This window comes from Panthera onca, chromosome E2, assembly GCF_046562875.1.
Source record: "Panthera onca isolate mPanOnc1 chromosome E2, mPanOnc1 haplotype 2, whole genome shotgun sequence".
In the NCBI taxonomy this organism is placed as follows: domain Eukaryota; kingdom Metazoa; phylum Chordata; class Mammalia; order Carnivora; family Felidae; genus Panthera; species Panthera onca.
In genome coordinates this window covers 5,102,383-5,126,406 of record NC_138353.1, presented here as the reverse complement: position 1 = coordinate 5,126,406, position 24,024 = coordinate 5,102,383, and the positions used below count along the sequence as shown (strand labels likewise).

The 24,024-nt window shown below is 38.6% G+C and overlaps 1 pseudogene across 1 annotated transcript; it reads left to right on the top strand.

Moving 5' to 3' along the window:
- The first annotated feature begins 363 nt into the window (after positions 1 to 363).
- Positions 364 to 22,965, top strand: LOC132689966 (KRAB domain-containing protein 5-like; annotated as a pseudogene). Its single transcript, XR_014136199.1, has 8 exons — positions 364 to 378; positions 1,696 to 1,820; positions 8,465 to 8,592; positions 10,021 to 10,102; positions 11,217 to 11,373; positions 14,364 to 14,499; positions 15,884 to 16,030; positions 22,856 to 22,965. The product of XR_014136199.1 is annotated as a KRAB domain-containing protein 5-like (transcript).
- Positions 22,966 to 24,024: the final 1,059 nt, after the last annotated feature.

The window sequence follows — 24,024 nt, the reverse complement described above, 5'->3', positions numbered from 1 at the left end:
AAAATTTTTTTAATGTTCATTTATTATTGAAAGAGAGAGCGCATAAGCAGGGTAGGAGCAAAGGGTGAGGGAGGCACAGAATCCGAAGCAGGCTCCAGGCTCTGAGCTGTCAGCACAGAGCCCGACGTGGGACTCGAACCCACAAACCGCGAGATCATGACCTGAGCCGAAGTTGGAAGCCCAACCAACTGAGCCACCCAGGTGCCCCTGCATTTTAAAGTCCTGCCTGCAAGTGATCAGTTTACAGGTGAAGAGGTTGTGTTGGTGGCTTTATAGGCATTTTCTTCTAATTCAGCTGTGATTTCTCCACAAAGATCTTCTGAGAAAGAAATCTAGAGGATAAGGTGAAAGGTGAAAGAAGAAATGGCCAGTTCTCAGGTAAGCCTTGCATCCAAGGCCAGAGGCTCTGTTGTCTGTTCCTTGGGAAATTTCATGCCTGTAGAAATTGCAGGGCACATGGGTAGCTCAACTCACCTCAAATTTAGAGAATATACTAGAGCCTAATACTGTGTTACCAATTCTCTTACTGCAGAAAGGAGGAAATTCACCTAAGCCAGAAACAGTTCTCCTAATATAACTGAAGTAACATGAGTTCACTCCTTGGTGAATCATAAACTACATGGAGCGGGGGGGGTGGGGGGGAGGAATGTCAGACCAAGGAAAATTGATTTACAAGAAATAAGAAGATAGGGGCCTGGGTGGCTCAGTTGGTTAAGCGTCTGACTTCAGCTCAGATCATGATCTCATGCCTTGTGGGTTCGAGCCCTAGGGGTAGGGCTCTGTGCTGACAGCTCAGAGCATGGAGCCTACTTTGGATTCTGTCTCCTTCTCTCTCTCTGCTCCTCCCCCACTCACACTCTGTGTCTCTCTTTGTCAAAAATAGGCATTAAAAAAAAATAAGATCACAGGGAATAACATCCAAAGCAGAGACTCAGAGGAAGTGGGAATGGTTTCCTTTTATTTCGGGTTAGGGTGGATATTTAAAAAGGAGAGGTCATCTATATAGAGGTCAGGATAAGGTTGCACATGAGCCTTAAAAAAAACAGTTCTATACATACTTTGTACGTTACATAGTAAATGGATTTGTGCTCCTCCTTGGGTGGAGATTTTAGTATTATAATGAGGTAAAAGGGGTCGTCTGGGTGGCTGAGGCAGCTGAGCATCTGACTTTTGATTTATGCTCAGGTCAGTATCTCACTCCTGAGTTCAAGCCCCAAGTCCAGCTCCACGTTGAGGATGGAGCCTGGTTGGAATTGTTTCTCTGTCTCCCTGCCCCACCCCGACTTGTGCTCTCTCTCTCAAGGAAATAAACATTTATTATTTTTTTAATAGGAGATAAAGGTAACTGTCCTCACTCCATGGTTTACTCTCTTGTTCAGCTGCTTAGAAGTACGTCAGGGATTAAGCTCAAATTGGGCCAATCCAAGCTCTTCCTCAGGGTAGTCATGTCCTTTTGTGGGATACTTTTTGTTTCCACCACAGGACACAATGGCATGGAGTGTTTTGTCTTAAGTAAAAGATAAGATAGAAAAAAGAGGTTAGGTAAAGTGTGGGTTTAAGGTCAGTGGGTATAAGCAGGCAAGCAGTGAAGGTCAGGTCTGGGGTTCTAGCTAGTGACATTAACTCCCTCTTGCATCTTAGGTACCATTATGACCTCAGCCTATGGCCACTAGGTAACTATGGTATTTATTGCAGGGGTTGCTGACATTCAGGGATGTGGCCATAGAATTCTCAGGAGGAACAGGGATGCCTGAACCATAGTCAGCGGGAATTGTACAGGGATGTGATGTTAAAGAACTATGGACACCTCCTCTTCTTGGGTGAGGATAACTCCTTCCAGACTTCCCAAACAACACTTGGAGTTTTGTTCCTTCTTTTGAAGACTGTCTCTTGGAAGCTTCCTCTTTGCATGAGTGGGATTCAGATGCCTGCAGTCAGAGAAAAAAGTAGGGGTTTGTAGATGTAGAGAAAAATCTTCATGTTTCCTTTTCAGCTTTAGCTTCCCCTTCCTTAGGGTAACATCATCATTTCTGTAGATTAATGGCAATTCTTTTTTTTTTATATGAAATTTATTGTCAAATTGGTTTCCATACAACACCCAGTGCTCATACCAAAAGGGATACCCTCAATACCCATCACCCACCCTCCCCTCCCTCCCACCCCCATCAACCCTCAGTTTGTTCTCAGTTTTTAACAGTCTCTTATGCTTTGGCTCTCTCCCACTCTAACCTCTTTTTTTTTTTTTTTTCCTTCCCCTCCCCCATGGGTTTCTGTTAAGTTTCTCAGGATCCACATAAGAGTGAAACCATATGGTATCTGTCTTTCTCTGTATGGCTTATTTCACTTAGCATCACCCTCTCCAGTTCCATCCACGTTGCTACAAAAGGCCATATTTCATTCTTTCTCATTGCCACGTAGTATTCCATTGTGTATATAAACCACAATTTCTTTATCCATTCATCAGTTGATGGACATTTAGGCTCTTTCCATAATTTGGCTATTGTTGAGAGTGCTGCTATAAACATTGGGGTACAAGTGCCCCTATGCATCAGTACTCCTGTATCCCTTGGGTAAATTCCTAGCAGTGCTATTGCTGGGTCATAGGGTAGGTCTATTTTCAATTTTCTGAGGAACCTCCACACTGTTTTCCAGAGCGGCTGCACCAATTTGCATTGCCACCAACAGTGCAAGAGGGTTCCCGTTTCTCCACATCCTCGCCAGCATCTATAGTCTCCTGATTTGTTCATTTTGGCCACTCTGACTGGCGTGAGGTGATATCTGAGTGTGGTTTTGATTTGTATTTCCCTGATAAGGAGCTACGTTGAACATCTTTTCGTGTGCCTGTTGGCCATCCGGATGTCTTCTTTAAAGAAGAGTCTATTCATGTTTTCTGCCCATTTCTTCACTGGGTTATTTGTTTTTCGGGTGTGGAGTTTGGTGAGCTCTTTATAGATTTTGGATACTAGCCCTTTGTCTGATATGTCATTTGCAAATATCTTTTCCCATTCCATTGGGTGCCTTTTAGTTTTGTGGGTTGTTTCCTTTGCTGTGCAGAAGATTTTTATCTTCATAAGTTCCCAGTAATTCACTTTTGCTTTTAATTCCCTTGCCTTTGGGGATGTGTCGAGTAAGAGATTGCTACGGCTGAGGTCAGAGAGGTCTTTTCCTGCTTTCTCCTCTAGGGTTTTGATGGTTTCCTGTCTCACATTCAGGTTCTTTATCCATTGTGAGTTTATTTTTGTGAATGGTGTGAGAAAGTGGTCTAGTTTCAACCTTCTGCATGTTGCTGTCCAGTTCTCCCAGCACCATTTGTTAAAGAGACTGTCTTTTTTCCATTGGATGTTCTTTCCTGCTTTGTCAAAGATGAGTTGGCCATACGTTTGTGGGTCTAGTTCTGGGGTTTCTATTCTATTCCATTGGTCTATGTGTCTGTTTTTGTGCCAATACCATGCTGTCTTGATGATGACAGCTTTGTAGTAGAGGCTAAGGTCTGGGATTGTGATGCCTCCTGCTTCGGTCTTCTTCAAAATTACTTTGGCTATTCGGGGCCTTTTGTGGTTCCATATGAATTTTAGGATTGCTTGTTCTAGTTTCGAGAAGAATGCTGGTGCAATTTTGATTGGGATTGCATTGAATGTGTAGATAGCTTTGGGTAGTATTGACATTTTGACAATATTTATTCTTCCAATCCATGAGCAGGGAATGTCTTTCCATTTCTTTATATCTTCTTCAATTACCTTCATAAGCTTTCTATAGTTTTCAGCATACAGATCTTTCACATCTTTGGTTAGATTTATTCCTAGGTATTTTATGCTTCTTGGTGCAATTGTGAATGGGATCAGTTTCTTGATTTGTCTTTCTGTTGCTTCATTGTTAGTGTATAAGAATGCAACTGATTTCTGTACATTGATTTTGTATCCTGCAACTTTGCTGAATTCATGTATCAGTTCTAGCAGACTTTTGGTGGAATCTATCGGATTTTTCATGTATAATATCATGTCATCTGCAAAAAGCGAAAGCTTGGCTTCATCTTTGCCAATTTTGATGCCTTTGATTTCCTTTTGTTGTCTGATTGCTGATGCTAGAACTTCCAGCACTATGTTAAACAACAGTAGTGAGAGTGGACATCCCTGTCGTGTTCCTGATCTCAGGGAAAAAGCTCTCAGTTTTTCCCCATTGAGGATGATGTTAGCTGTGGGCTTTTCATAAATGGCTTTTATGATCTTTAAGTATGTTCCTTCTATCCCGACTTTCTCGAGGGTTTTTATTAAGAAAAGGTGCTGGATTTTGTCAAAGGCCTTTTCTGCATCGATTGACAGGATCATATGGTTCTTCTCTTTTTTTTTTTGTTAATGTGATGTATCACGTTGATTGATTTGCGAATGTTGACCCAGCCCTGCATCCCAGGAATGAATCCCACTTGATCATGGTGAATAATTCTTTTTATATGCTGTTGAATTCGATTTGCTAGTATCTTATTGAGAATTTTTGCATCCATATTCATCAGGGATATTGGCCTGTAGTTCTCTTTTTTTACTGGGTCTCTGTCTGGTTTAGGAATCAAAGTAATACTGGCTTCATAGAATGAGTCTGGAAGTTTTCCTTCCCTTTCTAATTTTGGAATAGCTTGAGAAGGATAGGTATTATCTCTGCTTTAAACATCTGGTAGAACTCCCCTGGGAAGCCATCTGGTCCTGGACTCTTATTTGTTGGGAGATTTTTGATAACCAATTCAATTTCTTCGCTGGTTATGGGTCTGTTCAAGCTTTCTGTTTCCTCCTGATTGAGTTCTGGAAGAGTATGGGTGTTTAGGAATTTGTCCATTTCTTCCAGGTTGTCCAATTGGTTGGCATATAATTTTTCATAGTATTCCCTGATAATTGTTTGTATCTCTGAGGGGTTGGTTGTAATAATTCCATTTTCATTCATGATTTTATCTATTTGGGTCATCTCCCTTTTCTTTTTGAGAAGCCTGGCTAGAGGTTTGTCAATTTTGTTTATTTTTTCAAAAAACCAACTCTTGGTTTCGTTGATCTGCTCTACAGTTTTTTTAGATTCTATATTGTTTATATCTGCTCTGATCTTTATTATTTCTCTTCTTCTGCTGGGTTTAGGCTGCCTTTGCTGTTCTGCTTCTATTTCCTTTAGGTGTGCTGTTAGATTTTGTATTTGGGATTTTTCTTGTTTCTTGAGATAGGCCTGGATTGCAATGTATTTTCCTCTCAGGACTGCCTTGCTGCGTCCCAAAGCATTTGGATTGTTGTATTTCCATTTTCGTTTGTTTCCATATATTTTTTAATTTCTTCTCTAATTGCCTGGTTGACCCACTCATTCATTAGTAGGGTGGTCTTTAACCTCCATGCTTTTGGAGGTTTTCCAGACTTTTTCCTGTGGTTGATTTCAAGCTTCATAGCATTGTGGTCTGAAAGTATGCATGGTATAATTTCAATTCTTGTAAACTTATGAAGGCCTGTTTTGTGACCCAGTATGTGATCTATCTTGGAGAATGTTCCATGTGCACTCGAGAAGAAAGTATATTCTGTTGCTTTGGGATGCAGAGTTCTAAATTATCTGTCAAGTCCATCTGATCCAATGTATCATTCAGGGCCCTTGTTTCTTTATTGACCGTGTGTCTAGATGATCTATCCATTTCTGTAAGTGGGGTGTTAAAGTCCCCTGCAATTACCACATTCTTATCAATAAGGTTGCTTATGTTTATGAGTAATTGTTTTATATATTTGGGGGCTCCGGTATTCAACGCATAGACATTTATAATTGTTAGCTCTTCCTGATAGATAGACCCTGTAATTATTAGATAATGCCCTTCTTCATCTCTTGTTACAGCCTTTAATTTAAAGTCTAGTTTGTCTGATATAAGTATGGCTACTCCAGCTTTCTTGTGGCTTCCAGTAGCATGATAAATAGTTCTCCATCCCCACTCTCAATCTGAAGGTGTCCTCCGATCTAAAATGAGTCTCTTGTAGACAGCAAATAGATGGGTCTTGTTTTTTTATCCATTCTGATACCCTATGTCTTTTGGTTGGCGCATTTAATCCATTTACATTCAGTGTTATTATAGAAAGATACGGGTTTAGAGTCATTGTGATGTCTGTATGTTTTATGCTTGTAGTGATGTCTCTGGTACTTTGTCTCACAGGATCCCCCTTAGGATCTCTCTTGTAGGGCTGGTTTAGTGGTGACAAATTCCTTCAGTTTTTGTTTGTTTGGGAAGACCTTTATCTCTGCTTTTATTCTAAATGACAGACTTGCTGGATAAAGGATTCTCGGCTGCATATTTTTTCTGTTTAGCACACTGAAGATATCGTGCCAATCCTTTCTGGCCTGCCAAATTTCAAAAGAGAGATCAGTCACGAGTCTTATAGGTCTCCCTTTATATGTGAGGGCACGTTTATCCCTTGCTGCTTTCAGAATTTTCTCTTTATCCTTGTATTTTGCCAGTTTCACTATGATATGTCGTGCAGAAGATCGATTCAAGTTACGTCTGAAGGGAGTTCTCTGTGCCTCTTGGATTTCAATGCCTTTTTCCTTCCCCAGTTCAGGGAAGTTCTCAGCTATTATTTCTTCAAGTACCCCTTCAGCACCTTTCCCTCTCTCTTCCTCCTCTGGGATACCAATTATGCGTATATTATTTCTTTTTAGTGTATCACTTAGTTCTCTGATTTTCCCCTCATACTCCTGGATTTTTTTATCTCTCTTTCTCTCAGCTTCCTCTTTTTCCATAACTTTATCTTCTAGTTCACCTATTCTCTCCTCTGCCTCTTCAATCTGAGCCGTCGTCGTTTCCATTTTGTTTTGCATTTCGTTTAAAGCGCTTTTCAGCTCCTCATGACTGTTCCTTAGTCCCTTGATCTCTGTAGCAAGAGATTCTCTGCTGTCCTCTATACTGTTTTCAAGCCCAGCGATTAATTTAATGACTATTATTCTAAATTCACTTTCTGTTATATTATTTAAATCCTTTTTGATCAGTTCATTAGCTGTTGTTATTTCCTGGAGATTCTTCTGAGGGGAATTCTTCCGTTTGGTCATTTTGGATAGTCCCTGGAGTGGTGAGGACCTGCAGGGCACTTCCCCTGTGCTGTGGTGTATAACTGGAGTTGGTGGGTGGGGCTGCAGTCCGACCTGTTGTCTGCCCCCAGCCCACCTCTGGGGTCACAGTCAGACTGGTGTGTGCCTTCTCTTCCCCTCTCCTAGGGGCGGGATTCACTGTGGGGTGGCGTGGCCCTCTGGGCTACTTGCACACTGCCAGGCTTGTGGTGCTGGGGATCTGGCATATTAACTGGGGTGGGTAGGCAAGGTGCACAGGGGCAGGAGGGGCAGGCTTAGCTCACTTCTCCTTAGGTGATCCACTTCAGGAGGGGCCCTGTGGCAGGGGGAGGGAGACAGATCCGCTGCCGGAGGTTTGGCTGCACTGCTGGAGGTTTGGCTCCGCAGAAGCACAGAGTTGGGTGTTTGCACGGAGCAAGCAAGTTCCTTGGCAGGAACTGGTTCCCTTTGGGATTTTGGCTGGGGGATGGGCAGGGGAGATGGCGCTGGCGAGCGCCTTTGTTCCCCGCCAAGCTGAGCTCTGTCGTCCGGGGGCTCAGCAACTCTCCCTCCCTTTGTCCTCCAGCCTTCCCGCTTTCTGAGCTGAGTTGTTAACTTATGACCTCCCAGACGCTAAGTCGCACTTGCTGTTGGAACACAGTCCGTCCGGCCCCTCCGCTTTTGCCAGCCAGACTCAGAGGCTCTGTTTGGATTAATGGCAATTCTAAAAAAAAAATGTTTTAAGTTTATTTTGAGAAAGAGCAGAGGAAGAGCAGAGAGAGGGGTAGAGGGAATCCTAGGCAGGCTCCATGCTGTAAGCATAGAGCCCCATGCTGGGCTCAAACTCAGGAACCATGAGATCATGACTTGAACAGAAACCATGTGTCAGATGCATAACCCACCAAACCACCCAGGCGCTGCACTTAGTGGCAATCTAAACACTGAGTGGAATCAAGTGGTATTTCTCACATTTTAAATACCAGTTTCTACTCCTTGATGTAGTGGTAGTACTAGGAAGTGGAGGTCAAGATCTGAACATCAGAAATCCCTCCTGCATGTTCTAAAGGGGTTGTTGGGCAACAGCATTTGGGAAATCACTGTCTAGAATTATACAATGTTCTTTATTTTCTCCTGAACACAATAATGGATTGAAAGTTAGAATCTCCATCAATACTCATATTCCTTTATTAAAAACAAAAATATTTATTTCTTTTGAGAGAGAGCACAAGCAGGAAAGGAGCAGAGAGAAAGAGAATCCCAAACATGCTCCTCACTGTCAGCAAAGAGCCCAACTTGGTCTTGATGAGATCCTGAGATCCTGAGACCAGGAGACCATGACCCAAGCTTAGATCAAGGGTCAGATGCTAAACCGACTGAGCCATTCATTTGTCTCAAATGTTCCTTTTTTTCTAATAAACAGGTCATATTGTGTCAAAACTAGACCTGGTCATCATTTTGGAACAAAAGAAGGAGTCTTGGAATGTGAAGCAAAAAGAGAGAGTAGCCACTCATCTGGGTAGGTGGTAATGAATGAAGCAGATGACAGAGGTGAGATCCAAATGTAAAGTAGGAAGATGGAAGTTAAAATGTCACTTGAGTAGTTCTCCTTGAATGGAAATTAGTAACATAATACTGACATAACACATAATATAATACAAATTTGTAACATAATACATTTTTAATGTATTTTCAGTGTTTATTCATACAATTTTTTTTAATTTTTTTTAATGTTTATTTATTTTTGAGACAGAGAGAGACAGAGCATGAACAGGGGAGGGGCAGAGAAAGAGGGAGACACAGAATCCAAAACAGGCTCCAGGCTCTGAGCCGTCAGCACAGAGCCCGACGCGGGGCTTGAACTCACGGACAGTGAGATCATGACCTGAGCCAAAGTCAGAGTCGGACGCTTAACCGACCGAGCCACCCAGGTCCCCCTATTCATAAAATTTTTAATTAGAGCATTTTATAGTTGATTTTACTGAATATTCTTTACTTTTATTGTCAATGGAAGCATGCCAAGAAATCAAAATGCTTGCTTTTCATGGTTACGCAGTTTAAAATTACAGTAATATAGAAGGTTTCCTTTTAAAAATTCATCTTATGTAGTATTTTGGGGTTAATTGTTATTCTGATTTTATAATCCCATAACAATGTGGTTCCTTTTGGTGGGAACTTTCACAACATTAGTTGTAATTAAATTTCTGCCTGTGAATTTTGTTACAGGCTGACAATTTTCATCTCACTACATTTTAAGACAGGATGAGTTTAACTCAAATGTAAATCAACTTTATGCCCTTCACCCATAAAATTATGCATTTGCCTGAATAAATACCACCCATGCATAATTTGAGACACATGTTTTTCATTTCTTTCCTGGTTAGTGTTCAGTTTACATCATATCATGTCTAGATGAGTTGCATCTAGTTATTGGTGAATTTATGTTTTCTCTGCATGAGAGAAACCCTTTTTGTGAATTGAGAGTAATATTTAAACATTTTATATCACTGTATCAAGTTTAGATATTATATTTTATCCTTAATTCTGGTATTATACCCATGGCATGCTTTGATACCATTCTCATTAGCTTTTGTGTCCTCTGTATATATTTTCATTGTGGTTACCCAAGAGACTACTTAAAACATCTTAAACTAACAAACCAGTGTGAACTGATAGCGTCCATTACATGCAAAATTCTTCTACTTATCATCTCCACCCGTGTACCCACTTGACAAATATGACTAATTCTATTCTTTATGTTGTATACTTTATTACCTAGATTAATGATCTTTATGCTTTTATTAAAAAAAATGCTAGCAGAAATGAAAGTGACATGTGCTACCCAATTACAACACTAAAGATATCTGTAATTGTGTAACTCTTTACATTTAGCAGAGAGCATATGTTGTCATATGGTTTCATTTACCGTTTAGAATCCTTTGATTTCAACTAAAAGGACTTCCTTGAACATTTCTATAGGAGAGGTCTACTGGTAAACCTGGGCATGGTTTCACTTGGAAAAGACTTCATTTCTACATCCATGAAAAATTACTTTTGCCAGGTAGAGTATTCTTTGTGGATATTTTTGATCTTTCAGTACTTGAATACATTGTCCCATGTACTTCCTCCTATCAGGTCTACCGAGAATCCCACTCATAATCTTAAAAGAGCTCTCTTGTAGAAGATGAGCTGCTTTTGTCATGGTGTTTAACAATTCATCATTTATCATCATGACTTTTGATAGGTTAATTAAAGTGTGTCACTGTGTTCATATCTTGACACATATCCTTTGAATTTACTGAGCTTGTTGGTCTCTTCTTTCCACGTACATGGGAACCACAAGCCTTTAGTTCTTCATATGATTTCTTTCTCCTCTCCTCTCCGTATGGGGAATGAGACTTGTTGGTGACCCATGAGTCCCTAGACTCTGTTCTTTTCCACATTTTTCTTTGGTTCTCTTAGTAGTTAATTTAAAACAAGGGGTCTTAAGGTTGTCTGGTTCTTTCTTCTGCTTGATTAAGTCTGTTGCTGTCCCGTTAGTGTATTTTTAAATTCAGTAATTGTATTCCTCAGCTCCTAATTTTGGGTTGTTGTTTTGTCTCTTTGGATTTTCATTTTGGTCATGCATAGTTTTCTGATATTATTTCATTACCTACCTCTTTCTTCTTCTTCCTACATGAGCATCTTTAGGATACATTTTTTTTTTTTGTTTAAGATTTTATTTTTAACTCATCTCTACATGCAATGTGGGGATATAACTCAGAACCCTGAGATCAAGAATCACACCCTGCACTGACTTAACCAGCCAGGTGCCTCATTTATGATTATTTTTTTGACATCTTTGTCAGACAATTAATAGTTCCTTATTAATTTAGGGTCAGTTTTGAAGATGCACTTTATTACTCTGATTGCAATGCATTTTACATTTTCTTTGTATACTTTGTGATCTCTCGATTTGGGAGTTAAAAAAAATCCTCTGGGCATGGGCTTATGAAGTTGCTTTGTAGAGGAAAACACAAATAATAGTAATTCTGGCATCTGCCACACATTTTGGCCATTTGTAATGTCTGAGTTTTTTAAATTTCCAAGTTTGAGAAAATGTAGTTACTTGAGAATGTATGACACCTTCCTTTTTCTGATTGCGTTCACCTCTGTACCTTCTGTTGTTTGAACAGATAGTCACATTTTATCTGAGCAGCTACCATGGTGCATCCAGTGGGTCCTCTCATTCCTTCAGCTTTGTATGTCCTGCATGATAAACAAGTTCTTCACGCAGCTGCAAACAAGCCAGATCATTATTCAGGTCACTTATGGTTTCTCTCCTTAGAGGAGGTAAGAGTTTTCTCACGGTCTTTCCATGGAGTGCCAGAGAGGGTGAACAGCAGTTGTGGGCAAGTTTCACCAATGTTCATTGTCTCTTTGATGTGGCTCTTCTCCATTTTTACTTTTCTGGGTATGCTGTGTTCTCCTAACCAGCTTCTGGGGCATTCCAAAGGTAATTTGGTCCACTTTGATTTCATGGAAGAGCAAAGTGCTGGTATTTCCTATTTCTCCATTCTGCTGATGTCCTGTGATGGGAACTAATTTTTTACATTAGCATTTTAATGTATGTTTGTGTGAGTTTAGTGAGTGGGAAAACTTCTTTTATATCTTGTAGTTGTGTCTCTCCATAACACCCTATGCTTGTTGGCAATGATTGGCAAAACAAGATTCATTCCTTACACCTAATTTGGGTAGATCTGGAGGCTGTGGCTCTGAGTATTTACACTTAGACAGTGGTAAGGGTAGAAAGGATGTTATGATGGTTATAACAAAAGTGGCCAAATCACCACAATGAAATCCTTACTATCAGGAGAGATCAATAATATAAAAACTTGGCGGGGGGGGGGGGGGGGGCAACATTAAGTCAGTTATATTTTCACAACACTGTCTTTGAATGAAAGGATCCAAATCCATTTTTGAAACATCTATATTCTCTGAAAGGACATTTGGAAGTTCTGGAAAGTCACCTAGTCCATGCTAAAAGTAATCATTCAAACCACTTCATATAGAACATTGGTTTAATCATTCACTGAAACATTTCTGAAGGTTAGATATTTAACAATGAAGATAATTCTGAATGGGATGGATTTAACAAGTCTTTTTTGAAGGGTTCTTGATTCCTTCCACCAACACATCATCACTTTTTGTTCCAAAGTCTTTTAATTTTGACAAACATGGTTAGATATTTTAAACATGAGTATTATGTGATACTATTGAACAATTTGAAACAAGTTTTCATGTGTTGATAGGAAAATCTTCAGTGAGTAGTCGATCTTCCATAATTACCAAAGATTTTATAATGGAAACAGAGTTTACCAATTCAACGAATCTGGGAAAAAATGTTAATCCCAACACCAGAGAATCAGTCTTAAATAATAAGGATGGGAAAGTCTTTTATGAAAGTTCAAATATTAGTATACATCATTGTATCCTTGTTGGAAAGAAAACCTAGAAATGTAGTAACTGTGGCAAAACTTTTAACTTGTCTTCAAAATTTGCTCAACAGCAGAGATTTTATAATGGGAAGAATGCTCTTACAAATAAAATGTGGCAAAGATGCTAACTACCACACAAAACTTAACAAACATAAGTTTATAAATAGCTGGGAGAAGGCTACAAATGTAAAATAAAATGTGACAAAGCCTTTAAGCAGAATTATAAAGTTTGTGAACATCAGAGAGTACTGGAGAAAACCTTAAAATGTAAGGACTGTGTGCACCTGGGTGGCTCACTTGGTTGAACTTCTCACATAAGCTCAGGTGACAGTCTCACAATTTGTGAGCTCAAGTCCCACATCAGGCTTTGTGTTGTCAGTGCAGAGCCTACTTCAGATCTTCTGTCTCCCTCCTACCCACCTCTGTCTGTCCATCTCCTGCTCTTGCTCTCACTCTCAAAAATAAACATTTACAAAATAAAATATAAAGAAATGTAATGAATGTGGCATACCATTTAACTCATAATCAAAACTATTCAACAGAAGATAGCAAATCCTGGGGTGGTACCTTACAAAAGTGAAGAATATTGGCAAAGTCTTTATGGAAAGCATACTGGATAGAAACCCTAGAAATGTAAAAAAAAAAAAAAAAAATGATGGCAGACCTTTGTTTTTAAAATACACTTGAGTACAAAATACAGTCTTGCCTTTTCTTGTAGAGAGAGGGAGAGGGGCAGAGGGAGAAAAAGAGAAAATCCTAAGCAGGCTCCATGCTCAATGCAGAGGTCCATGTGGGGTTCAATCCCATGGCCATAGGATCGTGACCAAGCCAAAATCAAGAGTCAGACACTCGACTAACTGAGCACCTCAGGCACCCCCTAAAATAGTCTTTATAAAGGATAAAAACAGAAAGATGTAAACAATCAGCAAACTATGTAGTAGAAAGCTGTATCTATATAAAATCTGAATTCACAGCAGAAAGCATAAGTAAATACTAGTTTTCAGACATGATTCAAAATCAGAGTATTTATTACATAGAAGAATGAAAACTTAAAACACTCAGATCAATTATACGTTAGCCTTGGACAATGCAATTGTTAGGGGCACTAACCCCTTCACAATTAAAAATCTGTGTGTAATGTCTGAGTCTGCAAAACTTAAAACCATACCTACTTTTATATGGAAATAGTATATTGTTGACTAGAAGACTTACCTAGAATATTAAGTCAATTATCACATTCTTTGTATGCTATCTGTATTATATATGATATTTTTATAATAAAATAAGGTTGAGAATAGAAAATACTAAGAAAATCAAACCAAAGAGGAAACATGTTTTCGGTACTGTGTTATATATATATATATATACACACACATACATATTCACATATATATATGTGTGTGAATAAGTGGACCCACAGTGTTCAAACCCATGTTATTCAATGGTCAGCTGTATCTTTTTAATGTTTGTTTATTTTGAGAGGAAGTGATGGGCAGAGAATCCTAAGCCTTCTCTGCACTGTCAGCACAGAGCCTGAAGCATAGCTCAATTTCACAACCTGAGATCATGACCTGAGCTGAAACCGAGAGTCAGACCCTTAAATGACTGAGCCACCCAGGGGCCCTGGCAACTGTGTTTGTTAATATGCATGAAAGTATTAAGGAGGGGATGGATGTCTGGAGAGGGATAGTTATTATCAGTGTGTCTCTCATTTTTTTGTTTTTTTTTTTTACTATAAGAGTATTTGCAATAGGCATATTAATAATTTTACTCTTAAATCATCTCATGCTATGGCTTTATTTGTGTGCATGCAAAGTGATTTGATTGTTGCTGTCTCACACATAGGCTCTTATACGATGTGGCATTCATACCTACTTTTTGATGGAAGATTCAAGAGGCTGTCATGTACAATGTATGAAGAAAGTCTACCTGAAGATGCTGTTTGTTGTTGATGTACAAAAGTGATGTAAGTCGGCATGAAGTAAGTGTTCAGGGCATCATTCTTTGCATTAAAGTAAGACAGAGATACGGTCTAATTTTAAATAGTTTTGCCACTTGCTGTTTGAGAAGACACTAGCAATTCATTAAAATCTGGATGTATTTTCATAATAGCCATTCATAGAAGAACGTTTGTTACAGGGTTGACATAAAGAAATTTTCATAGATACTTGAGGAAAGTACAGCTAACTTTCCCATAAGAGCACAAGATATTGTAAATCCACATTTACTCAATAATTAGCCTCAGTGTGAAAAACATGGGAAGTACAAGTCACAGATCATTATATCAGGAATAAGAATGGTTCTTGAATGCTGGTGATGGGTATTTTGACCAAGGATCCTACAGTGATCTTGCAGTGGTTTGTTTAGTGAGTTTTTGAACTTATTATTTTAATAAATAACAGTGAATGGATTTTACTGTGTGATCAGTGATCTGTAATAGATGAACTATTGTCCTACACCAACCTTAGCTGGCCCCACGTTCATCAAGGCTGCAGGTAAACATAGTAACACAAAACACACTTGACTCTTGAATCTCACGGCCTTGAACTGTGTGTCCACTTACAGTCAGATGTATTTACAGTATAGTATTATATTTTATCTTCCTTCTGATGTTCTTAGCATCTTCTTTTGTTGAGCTTATTTTATTGCAGGAATACCATATTTAACACCTATAAAATAAATTATATATTAATTGACTCTTTGATAAGGTTTCTTGTCAACAATAGACTATTAAAATGAATTGTTAGGGAGTCAAAGTTATACATGGATTTCAACAGCATGGGAGGTGGGTACACCTGGGTATACAGGTGGGTACACAGGGTCACCTGTGCTTGTTAAATCAGTGGAATGAAGCATTAAATGAGTTTTGCCTGTTCCTCTTCTACTTACTAGATCAATAATGTTTTTATAGAAAGATACTGTGCTATAGGCACTATGAGAAAGAGGAACATCATCTTTGAGAGAAAAAAAAAGGGACAGGATATCAATCAGCATGAGGACTAGGGCTTCTATTAAAACTCCCAGTCCATCTGTTTTGCAGTGGAGAAATCCCACAATGTTTCAGGAACGCTGGAGAATATCATTAAATTAGGAAAGGACACCAAAAGGAGATCATAGTTTTCCAAGCATTGTACATCAGGTAATCTCTCATGTCAGGATCTCTGGCCCAAGCTTTTGTGATTGAGCTGATAAGAATTCAAAGAGGAGCTTCTGAAAGTCTCTGATCACTCATGAAAGACAAAGCTCAAATACATTATTATAGTTAAAAGATATGGGTGCTATATTGGGCTCGGTAATTGAATAAAACAGATGCTATCCATTTATTTTATCTTATTTTATTATTTTATTTTACATTTTATTTTGAGAGAGAGAGAAGACACTTGGGAGAGGGCCAGAAAGAGGAAGAGAGAGAATCCCAAGCAGGTTCCATGCTGTCAGTGCAGAGCCTGATGCAGCGCTCAAACACATGAACTGTGAGATCCAGACCTGAGCAGAAATCAAGAGTTGGACACGTAAGTGACTGATTCACTCAGATGCCCCTACGTTTATATTTAGATTACGATTTACATACTTAATCTGGACATTTATTTCAATGCAGTTATTATGCCCTTTTAAAATCATTAGGCACTTGACACCAACGTGATCCATTATAGTAGGTTCAAGAACTTCATTTTCTCTCTGCCACATCCCTCTACCATAAGGTTAATAGTTTTTTTCTCATTTAATATTAAGTACCTTAGGAGGATTTACTACAAGAGGATATTCATTCTAGAAACTCCCTTCCATGTTTTCACTTTGTTTTGAGTCTGCCTTGGAAAATGAGGTCTCTCTCCTGTTTTTGTTGAAGATAGTGGTGTTTGAAGTGGAGATTGTATTTCAGTCAGGGCTCAGTCCTACAAGTTTCCATTTTATTTCACACTCCTATCACAGACACAATCTTCATTATCACTGCTCTCTTGTTTCAGAGAAAGAAAACATGCACCATATATGTTCCACTGCCTTCAAATTGTAAAATATAATTCAGTACAAAAGATATGAGACAAAAACTTTAAGTGTTATAGGAGACTCACAAAAAATAGCTATTTTGGTTAAATAGGGTATGTGCTTGTCTCTGTGGTGTGTTTGCAAGACACTATAACTTTCTTTTACAAATAGATTTCTAAATTTTATGCCCCTGAAAACATTTCTTAGTTTCCATGCCAATGAAAAAAATTTTTACTCTATTACCTCTATTCTTTTTTATTCAATATGTAATTTTTATATTTTATATTGTATATTCACTTCTTTTAGTTGATCAGTTGTGTGGTGTAAATGTGTTTGCATTACCATGTCAGTTTGAAGCCTGCTGTGAACCTTCTTTTAGGGTTGTCTTTGTATAGTAGTCTGTGTGTTCCTCTTAGATGAATTCAAAGTCAGACTTGCTGGGGTAAAACTTAAGCTCTACTATTTCTCAAGTTTTGCCAAGATTTTATTAAAAGATGAAGAACAATTCTGTTCTCATAGGTTAGTGTAGACTCATGGGTGAATTTATGAAAAACTGTTAGAATGGTCTGTAGTGTGTAGTAAATGTTCAGTAAGAATTGTTGTTTCTGTTCTTCATGTTAGAAGTTGTAATTTTTTAATGTTTATTCATTTGTGTGAGAGGGAGAGAGAGAGAGAATGAGAATGAGCAGGGAAGGGGGGGGGGGGAGAGAAAGAGACACAGAATCTGAAGCAGGCTCCAGACTCTGAGCTGTCAGCACAGAGCCTGATATGTGGCTCAAAACCACAAACCCTAGGATCATGACCTGAGCTGAAGTTGGACCCTTAACCAACTGAGCCACCAGGCACTCCTCCATTTTATCACCCATTTTTTTAAAGTATTGATCCTTTTTAATGTTTATTTAGTTTGCAGGTGGCTGAGGGTAGACAGAGAGGGAGAAAGAGAATTCAAGCAGGCTTCATGCTCAGCCCAGAACCTGATTTGGGACTTAATCTCATGACCATGAGATCATGACCTGAGCTGAGATCAAGAGAGGGACACTTAACTGAGTCACACAGGCTCCCCAAAAGTATGGCTTCTGAACTGAAGATGTTGACATCCATTGAAGCTAATGAGAAATGTGAAAAACTCAGACCTCACCCAGAAATCCCAATCAAAATATGAATTTTAACAAGAGTTTTAGTTCATTGCCATACACATTAGCATTAGAGACATACATGTGTAGCTTTCAATGGAAAGAACACTTTCCATTGTTCTATGCCTGTCTTTACGTCTGTAATACATTATTTGATAACTGTGGCTTCCTAGTATGTTTTTTTTTTTTTTTTAATTTTTTTTTAACGTTTATTTTTGAGACAGAGACAGAGCATGAACAGGGGAGGGGCAGAGAGAGAGGGAGACACAGAATCGGAAACAGGCTCCAGGCTCTGAGCCGTCAGCCCAGAGCCCGACGCGGGGCTCGAACTCACGGACCGCGAGATCGTGACCTGAGCCGAAGCCGGACGCTCAACCGACTGAGCCACCCAGGCGCCCCTCCTAGTATGTTTTAAATCAGGAAGTGTGGTGCTACCAATGTACTCTTTTTTTTTTTCATGAATATTCTCATTATGTGATATCCCGTTAATCAATATGAATGTTAGGATGGGTATTGATCTTTCTGCTTAAGATGTCATTGGGATTTTGATAGAGATTGCATTAAATATATAACATTGAGTAGTATTGACAGCTCAGTAGTGATTTTTTTGGAGGGTAGGTGGGGGAGAGACACAGAGTCTGAAGCAGGGTCCAGGCTCTGACGTGTCAACACAGAGTCTCAACAAAGAACCTGAACAGAACTTGAACCCGCAAACCATGAGATCATGACCTGAGGCAAAGTCAGACACTTAACCAAGTAAACCAGCAGGCACTCCAATAGCTCAGTAGTGTTAAGTGTTCCTATGCAGGAACATGGATATGGTTCCACTTATTTTTCTTTCAATCCTGCACAATATTTTATAGTTTTCATCACAGTAGCTGTGACCTCTATCAAGGTGATAAACCATATACACTTTATTCTTTGTAATGCTATTGTAAATCTATCTTTATTTTGGGATTGTTGTTTGTTGCATAGAAACAGTTAATTTTTAAGTCTTGGGTTTGTATTTCCAACTTTGTAAAATTTGTGTGAGTTTTAACAGGTTTTTTAAAGCAAGGATTCTTCAGAAAAGAGGATGATGGAGGTGATATGGGAGGACCCTAGGCTTATCACATCCCAAAACACAACTAGGTGACTGTCAAATCATCATTAATATCCCAAAAAGAAACCTGAAGATTGACAGAGGAACTACCCAACTAATGAGAGAGAAGTAGCACGTCAAAGACTGTAGGCAGTTCAGAGACATGGCTTAGAGAGAAACAGATTGTACTGCTATGGAGGGCAGAGAACTGAGGTTGCAGAGAAAGAGAAGCACAAGGAGGCTATTTCCCCAAAGCCAGTGGCTTGGGAAACAAGAGGAGTTGAACTTTGTGAGTTCTTTGAACCAGCATGGCTTAATGCCTAGAGTTTTAAAGGTGAGCTGTAGATAGGAGGGCACTGCACTACTCCTGGAGAGAAGGCAGGCATACAATCTGTGTATGTGTTTTGGGGGGGGAGGGGCAGATAGGTTAGAAACAGTGATCTGAAGATCACTGGGGGACACACAAGGGTGAGATTATTCACTGTTCTATGAGCACTTCCCTCAATGGCAGCATTCACTGAGATGTCTGAGAACAAAGGAGCTGAGTGGCACCATTTTTCCCCCACCCTTCATCATGAACACAGAGCTACCTGAGTGAAGTAGCTCAATGGGGAGACTGGTTCTCTAAGTTGCTTACACCAAGTCCTACCACCCTGTGCTGTGGTTGCAGTGTCCTTCTCAGTGAAGCTTGCCTCAGGCCCAGCAAGGTCAGCCCCTCTCCAGGAGACTTGCATAAGCCCCTGACCATACCATGTCTCCTGACCAGACAGTTCTGCAGGGCCTCAGTGCTGGTGGAGTTGGTGTCAGGTCTGATTTCACAAAGAGACCTCAGCACACTTAGTGAACACTAACCACATTCAGGCCAGGCACAAAACACTGTCCACAGCAGGCAAGGAGAGCATCTGCAGATCAGTGGTCTGCAGTGAGGAGAAAAATGCAATAAACAAGATTAGAAATTGACTTGATGCAATGAACAGGCTGGAGGAAGCAGAGGAATAAATTAGTGACCTAGAAGACAAAATAGAAAAATTTTGTACCATGAAAATAGACTTAGGAACTCAATGACTCCATCAAAATTAATGACATTCTTATTATAGGAGCTCCAGAGTAAGAAAAGGAACAGAAATTTAAGAAATAATAGAAAACATCCTTATTCTGGTGAAGTAAACAGACATCCACATACAGGAGGCACAGAATAAGCAAAAAGCAGGCTGCCACGGAGACATATTTGAATTAAATTTGCAAAATATGGTGACATAGAAAAAAATCTTAAAAGCAAAAGAAAAGCAGTCTTTACTTGCAAGGGAAGACAAGAACCATATGGCTAGCTAGAGATTTCTCAATAGAAACTTGGGAAGCAAGAAAGGAATGGCATAATATTTTCAATGGGCTAAATGGGAAAAATATGCAGCTGCGAACTCTATCTAACAAGGCCATCATTCAGAATGGAAGGAGAGATAAAGAGATTCCCAGATAAGCAAAATCTAAAGGAATTCATCCCCACTGAAACAGCTCTGCAAGAACTGTTAAAGGGACTTTTTGAGTGCAATGAAAACACCAAAAGTGACAAAGACTAGAGAGGATCAGAAAAAAATCTCCAGAAATATTGACACAAGTAATAAAATGGCAATAAGCCCATATCTATCAATAATTACTTTGAATGAAAAAAGTACTATACATTTCCATCAAAACACATAGGTGTCTGAATGGACTTAAAAAATCCAGACCCATGTATATGCTGCTGAGGAGAGACTCAATTTAGACCTGAAGACACTTACAGATTGAAAAGGTGAGAGAAACATTTATCATGCAAATGGAGGTCAGAAGAAAGAGTAACAATAATTATGATGGACAAACCGGACATTTTTGTTCTTGTGTTTATACTGCTTTGCTATCAGGGTAATGTTGCCCTCATAGAATGATTTTGAACATCTTCCCTCTATTCCAGTACTTGTAAGATTTGGATGAAGATCATTATTTATCTTTGTGTGTGTGTGTTTGTATGTGCGTGTGTTAGGACTGACCAATGAAGGCATGTGGTCTTGGGCTTTTTTGTGCTGGGAGGGTTTTTATTCCAAATTCAACTTTCATTCTTGTGGTCTAAGAAGAGTTCCTGTTTCTTGGGTTTAAGATTCATATTTCAATCTTGGTAACGTAAGCATTTTATCTATTTTTTCCCTAAGTTATCTGATTAGTTTATAGTAATCTGTTATCACATGATATACTGTTGGGGGTATTGTGTCATTTTTTCTTCCATTTTTCATTTGGATTTTTAGTTTTCTTTCCTGTTTTCTTAGTTAACTCATTGCCTATTATGCTTATTTTAAAAACTGGTCATCACTTTCAATGTTATTTGTTTATTTTATTTGTCACTTATTTATTATTTTCCTTGTTATTTCCTTCCTCTACTAAATTTTACCTATAGTTTTTTATTTTCTCTAGTTCGTTGTGATGTAATGTTACAAAAACAAAAGTGAGGGGCTCCTGGGTGGCTCAGTCAGTTTTGTGTCTGACTATTGATTTCAGCTCAGGTTATGATCTCATTGTTCATGAGTTCAAGCCCTAAGTCAGGCTCTGTGCTGCCAGTGTAGAGCCTTCCTGGGATTCTCGGTCTCGCTCTCTCTCTCTCTCTTTCTCTCTGCCCCTCCTCTGCTCTTTCTCTCCACCTCTTACTCTCTCAAACATTGAAACAAAAGAAAAATGTTGAAATTAACAACTTGATTCAAGCATTGATAGAATAAAAATTTGAAAATGGAGTGTTTACTAGATAAAATTAGCAGAAATAGTAATACAAGTGATGACCAAAACAAAGCAAAAACATAAAAAATATAACAATAAGGATTCTGTAGGAGTTCTATAGATCAATCATCTGTAAACAGAAATCATTTTGTTTTTTCTCTTCTGTTTTTGATGCCTTTAATGTATTTTTTTTCTTGCCTAATTGTTCTGAATAGGCTATCCAGTGCTATGTTGAATGGAAGTAGTGAAGTCACTTCATTACCTTGTTTCTGATCATACAGGAGAAGCTTCTAGTGTTTTACTATTGAATATGTGAGATTTCAGCTTTCCAACATTCATGGCCTTTATTAAGTTGCTGTTGTTTCCTTCTATTCCTGCTTTATTGAATGTTTTTAATCACGAAATTGTGTCCAATATGCTCACTTCCTGTTGTGCATCGATTAATACGATCATGCCATTTTTGATCTTCATTCTGTTAAGGCACAGGCTTACACTCATAGTTTTCCATATATTGAAACACCCTTGAATTTCAAGAAGATTTCCTACTTGCTAATGATTTAAAATATTTTTAAAATTTAATTTGCTTTGTTCTATTGTGGACTTTCCATGAATATTTCCCACAGGTAGCAGTTTGTACTCTTCTTTACTTGTGATGTCTTCCTTTGCTTTGATAACCTACTAATGCTGGGGTCACAGACAGTGTGTTCTTAATCTCCCTTCTTTTTCCTTCTTGGAAATGTTTGAAGAGATTTGAAGTACTTTCTCATAATTACTTGTTCAATCTACCTAGTAGTTAAAGATCAGTTGAGATTTTTAAAAATATTTCTTCATGAGAGAGTCTAGGTACGTTCTATATTTTTGACATTTATACCCATTTTTCACTATCTGTTTCTTGGTATGTAATTCTCTATTGTTACCTCTTCTAATTATATTTATTTCTATGATATCAGTTATACTGTGTCTGCCTTCACTTCTGATTGTAATTGGTCTCTCATTATTTAGTTAATGGTTTGCCAATTTTGTTCATTTGTTCTGAAAATGAACTCTATTGTTGATATTTTCCTGGTTTTGCTATATCCAATATTGTTCATTTTCGTTTTTTGTTTAAATTTCCTTCCTTGTGGTGTTTTGGGCTCCTGTTGTATTTTCCTGAGTATTTGAGGTATAAGAAAATGATTTGTGCTATACCACAACAATACCACAGCATTATCTATTAGGCTATGTGGTCACTAAGTTGTGTGCAAGATTATGTGTCTATGGAGGAATAATGTCCTGATGATTGCTTCTCAGCCACCTTGCTGACATTCTGATTTTAAGGTTGTATATTAGAAGTTGTCAGCACATCCTCTGAGAATAAGAAGTAGAATGATTTTACTTTTCTGTTATTTGGTATCTTTCAGCTGTATCTTCACATGGCACCCTGAACTTCCTGCCCTCAAGACTGTCTTATCATCAGTGAATGAATACTGGAGAGAAACCTTACAAATTCAAAGAATGTGGTAAAACTTTATGGCTTATCACTAAACGAACATAGGAGAATCCATACTGGGGGAAAAACTTACCAAACTAAAGAATGTGGCAAGGCTTTTAACAGTCACTCAAACCATATTCAACATAAAAGAATTCATACTAAAGAGAAACCTTATAAATGTAAAGAATGTGGCAAGGCCTTTGTCAACCACTCAAACTTTAATCGACATCACAGAATTCATATGGGAGAGAAACCTTATAAATGTGTACAGTGTGGTAAGTTTTGTTGTTTTTTTTTTAAGTGTACTTATTTTTGCAGAGAGAGAGAGAGAGAGAGAGAAACAGAGCATGAGTGAGGGAGGGGCAGAGAGAGAGGGAGACACAGAATCTGAAACAGGCTCCAGGCTCTGAGCTGTCAGAACAGAGCCCGATATGGGGCTCTAACTGGTGGACAGTGAGATCATGACCTGAGCTGAAGTTGGATGCTCAACTGACTGAGCTACCCAGGTGCCCTGAATGTGGTAAGGTTTTTAGCAATCACTCAAACCATATTTCACATCAAAGAATTCATATTGAAGAGAAACCTTACAAATGTAAAGAATATGGCAAGGCCTTTAAGAGCCACTCACACCTTACTCACTGTCATAGAATTCATACTTTTCCCATGTAAAGAATGTGGCAAGACCTTTAAGAGCCACTCACACCTTACTCAACATCACAGAATTCTTACTATGGAGAAACCCTACAAATGTAAATAATGTAGTAAATCCTTTAAAACCCAAACCTTAAAATAAATTTAAAATTTTTAAATAATTAGTAAATAAATAAATAAATAAACCCAAACCTTATAAAAGTAAAGAATGTGGCAAGGCTTTTACCATAATTTAAACCTTATTAGAAATCAAAGGATTGATACTCAAGAGAAACCTTACAAAGGTAAAGAATGTGACAAGGTCTTGAAGAGGCACTGAACTCTTACTTGACATCACAGAAGTCATACTGAGGTGAAACCAAATACATGTAAAGGATGTTCCAAAACCTTGACCTACCACTCAAGCCTTACTCAACTATCACAAAATTTGTAGTGAAGAGAATTCTT